Genomic DNA, 11,456 nt, shown 5'->3' on the forward strand with positions numbered 1-11,456 from the left:
AATAAAGACCAAAAAAATGGTCATTTTTGAAATTATAAGCATTAGCAGGTTGTTAGAAACTGAAATCAAACAGTTTTCAACTCAAAACTTTATTCTAGGTGATGTTACATTTTCACATAGGACCCCTTGTTCGAAAGGAGCTTCTGAACTCTCTCATCCATTGAATTTGTCAGGTTTTGGATGGTTTTTGCTTCAATTGTTTTGCATGAGGACAGAATACCCTCCCAGAGCTGTTGCTTAGATGTGAACTGCCTCCCGCCATCATAGACACTCCTTTTAATGATGCTCCAAAGGTTCTGAATGGGGTAGAGGTCAGGGGAGCATGGGGGTCACACCATAAGTTTGTCCCCTTTTATGCCCATATCAGCCAGAGATGCAGATGTTTTATGTGCAGCATGAGATGGTGCATTATCATGCAGAAAAATGATCTTGCTGTGAAATACACGGTTCTTCTTCTTGAACCATGGCAGGAAGTGCTGTTTGAGAAAATCCACATACATTATGGAGTTCATCTTTAGCGCCTTCAGGGATCCTAAAGGGGCCGACAATCTCTCTCCCCATGATTCCAGCCCAAAACATTACTCCACCTCCTCCTTGTTGGCGCTGTAGCCGTGTTTGCGTGGGGTGTCCATCAACCAGCCATCCTCCACTCCATCCATCTGGACCATCGAGCGCTGCACGGCACTCATCCGTGAACAAAACTGTTTTGAAATCAGTCTTCATGTAATGTTTGGCCCACTGGAGCCGTTTCTGCTTGTGTGAAGTGGATAGAGGAGGTCGACAGGATGGCGTATGCACAGCTGCAAACCTCTGAAGGACCCTGCATCTTGTTGTTCGGGGGACGTTGGAGGCACAAGCAGCTTCAAAAACTTGTCTGCTGCTATGACAAGGCTTTTTTGCCGCTGCTTTTTCAACCTGACGTAATTGCCTGTAGGAAAGAGTCCTCAATTTGCCCTTATCAGCACGCACACGTGTGTACTGTGAATCAGCTACATACTTCTTGATTGCCAAGACACTTCATCCTGATCATCGCACAATGTTGATTGTAGTCATGCCTTGACCTAAACACTCCACAATTTGTTGCTTCTCAGCAGCCGACACATCCTTTTTCTTTCCCATTTTGGCAGAAAATGTAGGCTGCTTAATAATGTGAGAGAGCCTTCTTAAGTAGTCTTGCCTTTCATTGGACACACCTGCCAAACTAATTAGCACAGGTGTCTGCAATTGCTTACAGTGATATAAAGAGCCCTGACACACATCACCATCAATGAGTTTAACTGACAAACAAACAAATTCTTCCCTTATCACTCCTAAACACTTTTTGCATAATAATTTGGAACGCAGTGTACATGTGCTTTTCCACAAAACACCAGCGGTTCACGTAGTGAGTCTTACAGTTCTAACTTGCCAACCGTGGTCTGTATGGAGTTGTTCAATAAAGGGCCCAAAATTAAGATAACATAGATTGGAGAGGTCTCTATGAATAGGACTTCCTAAGTATTTGATACCCTGTGAGGGACAGGCAAAGGGAAAGTTGGACTGGATGGAATCCTATATGGATTTGGGGAGGGAGACATCGAGGGCCTCAGACTTCGTTGCATTGATTTTAAAATTTGACCATGTAACAAAGTGATCTATTTCAGCCATAACAGCAGGGATGGATATATGTGATTGCGTGATATATACTAGGACATCATCAGCAAATAGAGAGCACTTGTACTCGGTGCCTCCCACCTCAATCCACCTAATATTGGGGTTATGGCGAATTGATGAGAGCAGGTGCTCCGTCACTAGGATGTATAAGAGAGGGGACAGAGAACATCCCTGCCTTGTCCCATTGGTGATTGTGAAAGGTGATGAAAATGTTCTGACGCGCCCCCTGGGCCTTGGGACACCCGGAGCCGGACCCTTTTTGGTGGATGCTGGTGGTTGTAGTCTCCGTGGCGGCAACCCGGTTCCGTGGCTCAGGGCGGTCAAACCAGTGGCGGAACAATTTATGTGGTTTTGATGTTTAAATGTCCGACTACGCCACCCGTGGATTGCGGTCAGAGTTAACCGCCGCTCCAGGGCAGACCGCTGAGGCTGGTGTTGTGGGTGCAGCAGAGCGTAGCATAACTCCCCACGGGAGGAGTATAGCCTCAGGGCAGTGTATGCGGAGGATGGGGGTGATGGTGCAGGGCAGCAGCAGTAACGACACGGAGTCAGTGATGCAGTCCAGGGCCTTTACTCACAGTTCTTATTATCCAGACCACGTCTGCAGGTAACGGCTGCCCACGTCGTACTGTGCTCACCAGGTGAGGGGCTCAGACAACTCCCAGATAACTTTGGAGCACTTCACAGGACCCCCTTTGTATGTCCTTTGTCTGGCCTTTCTTACCAACACTTCTGTCCGGCTGCCTCGGGCCTCCTCTTGGTAAACTTGGCGCCAGTTTCCCTGACCCTATGTGGTGCCTTCCTAGCGGGTGTAGCGAGGGGCTGCACCACATAAAATGTCAGAGCCTCCGGTATCTAGCTGAGGGTCGTTTCCTGCCTCCACTAGTTCGGGGACCGGTCTCCCCCTTTGGCCTGACCCCTCCACGCAGGTGGATTCGGGCGTGCGGTGGCGACTCGCCCGTCCGCACCCCTGGGATCCCTTCATTCCTCGTTCCTGGAGCCTTCTCCGCTCCTCTTCCTTCCTTCTCCCTCTTCCAGGCCTGGGCCTCTGTTACTAGGCCCGCCTCCGGAGCAGAGCTCATGCAGAGCCCCTGCTCCCTGCCACTTCTGCTCAGACTTCTCTGCACTGAACTAAGATGGTGCCCATCTTTTATACTCCCTTCTCAATGCACCCAGGAACTGCTTCCTCCCTGCTCCTGCACTACAGGGTTCCCCTTCCTCAGTGTTCCCTCCCCCCACTCCAGCCAGGGACAGGGACTGTCGTGCCCATCTCAGGGGCATATTGGTCGCCCTGCCCCACGGCAATGTGGTGTAATGCATGCAGGTGTCGGGTCCTGATCCACACTCCATCCTTACCTGAGAGTGAGATATCACACCTCTGGGTGAGGTGCAATACGTCTGTAGCAACCGAGCCCTCAGGGTGCTACAGTTCCATTTGTCTTCAGCCTAGGTGACGTATTGCGATACAGGGCCGTGATTTTGGCTATAAAAGGGTCCCCTAGACCCCTACCCCAAGCTTTTTAAGAGAATCATATATGGCGTGCCAGGAGACTCTATGGAATGCTTTCTCAGCATCCAACGAGAGTATCTAATTACAAATTTTTAACTGCATCTAGCCCAGGAAATCCTTTGTGCCTAGTAGCAGTGTCTGCTAGTCAGCGGATTATCCCGGCTGTTAAGCAAGCTACACCACCTGTAGTTTAGACACTTAATTTTTTCAAAGGAAATGATTCGGGACCATGGGATACTTAGTGAAGAGCATCAGGAGGCACCCCAAGGCATAGGGGCTGGGACTGGCGGTAGGACGCCTTGCGGTGGACAGCCGAGCTCGATCCTTATAAAAGCTCCAGGCACCAGTATTGGGAGAGGGGGGCTGGCCGTCAGGGTTCACCGCGGCTCTGGCACAAACCCGGCGACACGGAGGTGGCACGGGCAGGAGCGGACTGGCCGTGTCGGCTTCTCACTTTTTGGATTTTAGAAGGGCATGACATGCCTATATCTGTGTCTCCCCCTCCTTTTACTCCTCCACCTCTTTTATTTTCGCATGACTATATGTACTTGTCACTTTTCCATGTGTTAGTTATGTCTTCTGAGCAGTTTGTCAGCTTTTGGACACCTTTGAAGGTGTTTTCTATGTGTTTCTATGTGTTTTTGTTTGCCTGCCATTGTTTTTAATGGTGTTTGAAGGTGTTCGACGAACAGTTCGACGAACAGTTCGGCGAACACACGGGTGTTCGACGAACCGAACCGAACTCGAACACTACGGGGGTGGCTCAACACTACACGGGATACTCAGTGAAGAGCATCAGGAGGCACCCCAAGGCATAGGGGCTGGGACTGGCGGTAGGACGCCTTGCGGTGGACAGCCGAGCTAAATCCTTATAAAAGCTTTTTAACTGCAGCAGCTTTAGTGGATGCTACTGGAGCTGGAATTACGCGGCTGCTGGCATGAGACTTGCCCTTCAATAGATCCTTGTAAAAGGATTTAAAGTGTATTCATTCAAATTAGAGAGACAATTTAAATTAAAAAGCTTAGAGCTGCCTCCACCACAGGGGGGCTCACTCGACCCACCAGCGGACAGGCACCAGTATTGGGAGAGGGGGGCTGGCCGTCAGGGTCCACCGCGGCTCTGGCACAAACGGAGGTGGCACGGGCAGGAACGGACTGGCCGTGTCAGCTTTCACTTTTTGGATTTTAGAAGGGCATGACATGCCTATATCTGTGTCTCCCCCTCCTTTTACTCCTCCACCTCTTTTCTTTTCGCATGACTATATTTACTTGTCACTTTTCCATGTGTTAGTTATTAGTGTTGAGCGAACATGCTCGACACTGCTCGGTACTCGCGTGAGCATCACGCTACTCGGGATGTTCGGCGAGCACCGAGCATTTCCGGGTTACTCGGGCGGGAGCTCGGGTCTCCGCCCTGCATGTTTGGCGCTCTTTACAGAGCCAATGAACATGCAGGGATTGCCAGCCAGTCACTGTAATGCTGCAGCCATGTTGGTTGTGGGCATTACAGTGATTGGCTGGCCGCACAGCGTCACCTCGAGTATTTAAAACCGGGCGCCGCCATCTTGGACACAGTCGCTCCGGATTAGACAGTGTAGGGACAGCGCTGCTGATTTAGGGAGAGATATAAACTGCAAAATAGTTAGTGTAGGGTCTGTAAAGGCTGTCAGAACAAACAAACTGTCCTTTTCAGGACTAATATCCATGCCAGATACCAGGCAGGCAGGCTGTATAGTAGACACAGTGGTTATACCAGCAAACGCTGCATTACAGTCCTGTGTGCTCCTGTTGCTCAAATTGCTGGACTTAGCACCAGTTGTCGGGGGCCAGGAAAAATCCTTTTTTTTCCATCTAAATCCTCCATTTTTTTTCCTCCTTCACACTGTACAAATACCCGTCTTATTAACCTTTTGGTGTGTCCCCCCTCCCCCCCCCCCAAAAAAAAAGCGTGTCTCTGATTTTTCAGACACAAATATAACTGTTGAAAATAGTCTGGGGTAGGCTAGAGAAACAGAAGTGTTGTTTTGCACTTCCACGGTTCAAACCTCTGTATTATCCATTTTGGGCCATTTGTATCTAAAAAAAAAACAGTTTGAGTGTGTCGCTCACTGTTCAGCCTCAAATATCTCTATTTAAAAAAGTGTGATATACCCCAGTAAACAATAACTGTGGTTTTGCCATCCCACGGTAAAAAATCTCTATTATTCAGCTTTTGGTAGTTTTTTCCGTAAAGAAAAACAGTAGTGTCTCCTGACTGTTGTGACACAAAAATATATCTGTTGAAAGTAGTCTTGTGTAGACCCGACATCCCAGTGTGGTTTCGCAGTTCCACAGGTCAAATCGCTGTACTATCCAGTTTTGGGCCTTTGGTATCTAAAAAAAAAGCAGTTTGAGTGTGTCGCTCACTGTTCAGCCGCAAATATCTCTATTTAAAAAAGTGTGGTATACCCCAGTAAACAATAACTGTGGTTTTGCCATCCCACGGTAAAAAATCTCTATTATTCAGCTTTTGGTAGTTTTTTCTGTAAATAAAAACAGTAGTGTCTCCTGACTGTTGTGACACAAAAATATATCTGTTGAAAATAGTCTTGTGTAGGCCCGACATCCCAGTGTGGTTTCGCAGTTCCATGGGTCAAATCGCTGTACTATCCAGTTTTGGGCCTTTGGTATCTAAAAAAAAGCAGTTTGAGTGTGTCGCTCACTGTTCAGCCGCAAATATCTCTATTTAAAAAAGTGTGGTATACCCCAGTAAACAATAACTGTGGTTTTGCCATCCCACGGTAAAAAATCTCTAATATTCAGCTTTTGGTAGTTTTTTCCGTAAAGAAAAACAGTAGTGTCTCCTGACTGTTGTGACACAAAAATATATCTGTTGAAAATAGTCTTGTGTAGGCCCGACATCCCAGTGTGGTTTCGCAGTTCCACGGGTCAAATCGCTGTACTATCCAGTTTTGGGCCTTTGGTATCTAAAAAAAAAGCAGTTTGAGTGTGTCGCTCACTGTTCAGCCGCAAATATCTCTATTTAAAAAAGTGTGGCATACCCCAGTAAACAATAACTGTGGTTTTGCCATCCCACGGTAAAAAATCTCTATTATTCAGCTTTTGGTAGTTTTTTCCGTAAAGAAAAACAGTAGTGTCTCTTGACTGTTGTGACACAAAAAGATATCTATTGAAAATAGTCTTGTGTAGGCCCGACATCCCAGTGTGGTTTCGCAGTTCCATGGGTCAAATCGCTGTACTATCCAGTTTTGGGCCTTTGGTATCTAAAAAAAAAGCAGTTTGAGTGTGTCGCTCACTGTTCAGCCGTAAATATCTCTATTTAAAAAAGTGTGGTATACCCCAGTAAACAATAACTGTGGTTTTGCCATCCCACGGTAAAAAATCTCTATTATTCAGCTTTTGGTAGTTTTTTCCGTAAAGAAAAACAGTAGTGTCTCCTGACTGTTGTGACACAAAAATATATCTGTTGAAAATAGTCTTGTGTAGGCCCGACATCCCAGTGTGGTTTCGCAGTTCCATGGGTCAAATCGCTGTACTATCCAGTTTTGGGCCTTTGGTATCTAAAAAAAAAGCAGTTTGAGTGTGTCGCTCACTGTTCAGCCGCAAATATCTCTATTTAAAAAAGTGTGGTATACCCCAGTAAACAATAACTGTGGTTTTGCCATCCCACGGTAAAAAATCTCTATTATTCAGCCTTTGGTAGTTTTTTCCGTAAAGAAAAACAGTAGTGTCTCCTGACTGTTGTGACACAAAAATATATCTGTTGAAAATAGTCTTGTGTAGGCCCGACATCCCAGTGTGGTTTCGCAGTTCCACGGGTCAAATCGCTGTACTATCCAGTTTTGGGCCTTTGGTATCTAAAAAAAATGCAGTTTGAGTGTGTCACTCACTGTTCAGCCGCAAATATCTCTATTTAAAAAAGTGTGGTATACCCCAGTAAACAATAACTGTGGTTTTCCTCTTCCACGGTTCTAATCTACTCTTTATTACCCTTTTTCCATTGATAGTGCAAGTGTAAGCTATTTTACTTCATTTACAATGGGCAAGGCGCGTGGCAAGGGATGTGGAAGTGGACGTTCTGGTGATGGTTCGTGCAGAGGACGGGGCCGTGGCCAAGGTGAAAATGTGCCACAACCAACAGCCACATCTTCTCGCTCCCACTTCTTGACCGAATTACTAGGGAAGCACAGAACAACACCAGTATTGAGAACTGATCAGTGTGAACAGGTTATTAATTGGATAGCAGACAATACTTCCAGTTACCTGGGCACCACCACCTCCGGTCTCTCTTCCACACGGTCAACTCTTAGTAGCCGTGAGTCTCGACCGCATACTCCTCCTCACCCTGATGCTCCTTCCTCCCACCATGCCGAGTGTCGTCAGACAGCAAGTGATCCCACACTTGGACACTCTGAAGAGCTGTTCACTGGTCCATTTCCATATTTGGGCCCCTCGCCTGATACGCTTGAAGTGGTGGAAGAGGAGATCCCATGTAGCGATGACCAAATATTTGAACAGCCACGGCCACAGGAAGTCGACGTTGGCAATCTGTCACAAGAGGTGGACGATGACGAGACACAATTGCCAGGAAGTGAGGAGGAGGACCGTGGTGCGCAAGTGGAAGAGGAGGAGGTGGTGGATGATCTAGTAACTGACCCAACATGGAAGGAGGACATGCAGAGTGAGGCCAGCAGCACACAGGGGGAGGGAGGCAGAGTACCCCAACAGGCAGTAAGAAGCAGTGTGGTGGCCACAGACAGAAGGCAGGCAACCGTTCCCCGTAACACCAACACGAGGGACGTTGCCAGTACAAGCGGTAGGTCTTCCAGAGTCTGGAATTTTTTTAAAGACTCTGCTGATAACCCCAAAAAGGCCATATGTTCCACGTGCCATGCCAGCATCAGCAGGGGTGACAAAACTACCAGCCTGACCACCACCAGCATGATCAGGCACATGGCAGCAAAGCACCTGACTTTGTGGGGCGAAACCCAGGGTCCACGACCAGTGTCAGCAGGTGTCACCACTGCTTCTTCCACTGTTGTGCGTGCAATAGAACCCCCTGTTGTGTGTGCAAGGCAATCCCCTGTCCATACTGCATGTAAAGATGCCCCCTCCTCTCAGTCTTCACTTGTTATGGCAGTTTCTCAAGAAACAGCATCAACGTCCACGTCCACGTCCCACCGCAGCGTTCAATTGTCCATATCCCAGACCTTTGAACGAAAGCGGAAATTCGCAGCTAACGCCCCACAGGCCACAGTCATAAATTCGCACATTTCACGACTGCTTGCATTGGAAATGCTGCCTTTTAGGCTGGTGGAGACGGAATCCTTCCGCAATCTTATGGCGGTGGCCGTCCCTCGGTACTCGGTCCCCAGCCGACACTATTTTGCCCGGTGTGCCATCCCCGCACTACACAAGCACGTGTCCCAAAGCATCTGCCGTGCCCTCAACAACGCAGTTACTGGGAGAGTCCACCTGACAACGGACACGTGGACAAGTGCTTGTGGCCAGGGACGGTACATCTCTCTGACGGCACACTGGGTAAACATAGTGGAAGCCGGGACCCAGTCGGACCTTGGGACGGAACACATCCTCCCCACACCGAGGATTGCGGGCCCTATGTCAGTCAGAGTTGCCCCCACAGTGTACAGCTCCTGCGCATCCTCCTCCTCCTCCTCCTCCTCATGTTCAGCCTCCATCTCAGATATCACCACATCAGTTACAAGCTGGAAGCATTGCAGTACTGCCTCCGCCAAGCGGCAACAGGCTGTGCTGAAACTCATAAGCTTAGGTGATAAACCTCACACTGCTTGTGAGTTGTGGACAGCTGTGAAAGAGCAGGCAGATCTGTGGCTGAGACCGCTGAACCTACATCCCGGCATGGTCGTGTGTGACAATGGCCGTAACCTGGTGGCGGCTCTGAGGCGAGGTGAGATCACACACGTACCATGCCTGGCTCATGTGCTTAACCTCGTGATTCAGCGGTTTCTTAAATCGTACCCCGAGTTGCCAGATCTGCTCGTGAAAGTACGCCACCTGTCAGCTCATTTTCGCAAGTCGGCTACAGCTTCCGCCGCCCTTGCTGTGTTGCAGCAGCGTTTGCAGCTTCCGGCACACCGACTGGTGTGTGATGTCCCCACACATTGGAACTCTACCCTCCACATGTTGCAAAGGATTTGTGAGCAGAAGAGAGCAGTTGTGGAGTACCAGCTGCAACAAGGCCGTCGATATTCAGGTCAGACTCCACACATAAGACCTCAGGAGTGGACCTGGATGTCTGACATATGTACCATCCTGACAAACTTTGAGGAGGCCACCAAGATGGTGAGTGGCGATGACGCCATCATTAGTGTCAGCATCCCACTTGTCTGTCTTTTGCAACGCTCTCTGTAGAGAATTAAAGAGGAGGCATTGCAGCCAGAGTATGATGAGATGGATCAAGAAGCCGTAGCGGGCGATTACACACAGCCCAGCCTCATCTCATCCCAACGTGCATTGGGGGACATTGAGGGAGAGGAGGAGGAGGAGGAGGAGGAAGAACAGGAGCTGCTATCATGCGTTGTAGACGGTAGTACCTGTACAAGTGTCATACCGTCGGTTCAGCGTGGGTGGCCTGAGGACAGGGGGGAGGAGGAAGAGGAGCAGGAGGAGAGCATGGTCAGTCGTCATCTTGGTGAGGACACGGAAATCTTGCCCGTTACCAGTCTGGCACGCATGGCTGACTTTATGTTACGCTGCCTTAACCGTGACCCTCGCGTTGTCAAAATATTGGGTGACAGACATTACTGGTTGGTGACACTTCTAGACCCCCGCTTCAAGGAGAACTTTCACTCTCTTATTCGTGAGGTGGAGAGGTCTACAAAAATGGGGCAATACCAGAAGGCCCTTGCTGCAGAACTCTTAAAAAAATTCCCATCTGAACACGCTAGCAGCAGAGGTCACAGTTCGTTGCCCAACCAAGGCGTACAGGCGAGAGAGATGCAACTCCAATCCAGCAGAGGCAGGGGAACACTGTCAACGTTCTGGGACAGTTTTCTGACACCTGCCCAGCTTACAGGCCCTGAGGCGCGGGGTACTCTCACAAGGAGTGAAAAGTTTCAAAAGATGGTGAGGGAGTACCTTTCCGATCGAACCAGCGTCCTCTGTGATTCCTCTGTGCCTTTTAATTATTGGGTATCCAAGCTGGACACTTGGAATGAACTCGCTCTGTACGCCTTGGAGGTCCTGGCCTGTCCTGCCGCTAGCGTGTTATCGGAGCGTGTTTTTAGTGCCGCTGGGGGAATTATAACTGATAAGCGCACTCGCCTGTCAACTGACAATGCTGACAATCTGACCCTTATCAAAATGAACAAGGGCTGGATTGGGTCAGACTTCTCATCACCACCAAATGACAGCAGAGTAACATAAAGTCAAATCCACTGTGTTAATTCGGGAGGTGTATTCACATGAACCGCTTCACACCCACACATGGGTATACGCTTCCTCGTTTCGGCTGTTTAATCTTCTTCTCCTTATCCTCAGCCTCCACCACCACTATACCACCAGGGTGCCAGAATTGCAAGTTCCTCCGTCCTAAGTTTTGGCAGCTTTTGCTGGGAAAGCATAAGCAAATACCATGGGACTACCACTCCCCAATAATGGGACTTATGTTTGTAATATGCTGTACTGCATGGCTCTTGTAAGGGGCATTGCAAGTTGCTCCGTCCTAATTTTTGGCAGCTTTTGCTGGGAAAGCATAAGCAAATACTATGGGAGACCCACTCCCCAATAATGGGACTTATGTTTGTAATATGCTGTACTGCATGGCTCTTGTAAGGGGCATTGCAAGTTGCTCCGTCCTAATTTTTGGCAGCTTTTGCTGGGAAAGCATAAGCAAATACTATGGGAGACCCACTCCCCAATAATGGGACTTATGTTTGTAATATGCTGTACTGCATGGCTCTTGTAAGGGGCATTGCAAGTTGCTCCGTCCTAATTTTTGGCAGCTTTTGCTGGGAAAGCATAAGCAAATACTATGGGAGACCCACTCCCCAATAATGGGACTTATGTTTGTAATATGCTGTACTGCATGGCTCTTGTAAGGGGCATTGCAAGTAGTGTTGAGCCACCCCGTAGTGTTCGAGTTCGGTTCGGTTCGTCGAACACCCGTGTGTTCGCCGAACTGGTCGTCGAACTGTTCGTCGAACACCTTCGAACACCGTTAAAACCAATGGCAGGCAAACAAAAACACATAGAAACACATAGAAAACACCTTCAAAGGTGTCCAAAAGCTGACAAACTGCTCAGAAGACAC

The sequence above is a fragment of the Phyllobates terribilis genome, unplaced genomic scaffold (genome assembly GCF_046119375.1).
Source record: "Phyllobates terribilis strain yellow unplaced genomic scaffold, ASM4611937v1 Scaffold_8__6_contigs__length_399053987, whole genome shotgun sequence".
NCBI classification, from domain to species: Eukaryota; Metazoa; Chordata; class Amphibia; order Anura; family Dendrobatidae; genus Phyllobates; species Phyllobates terribilis.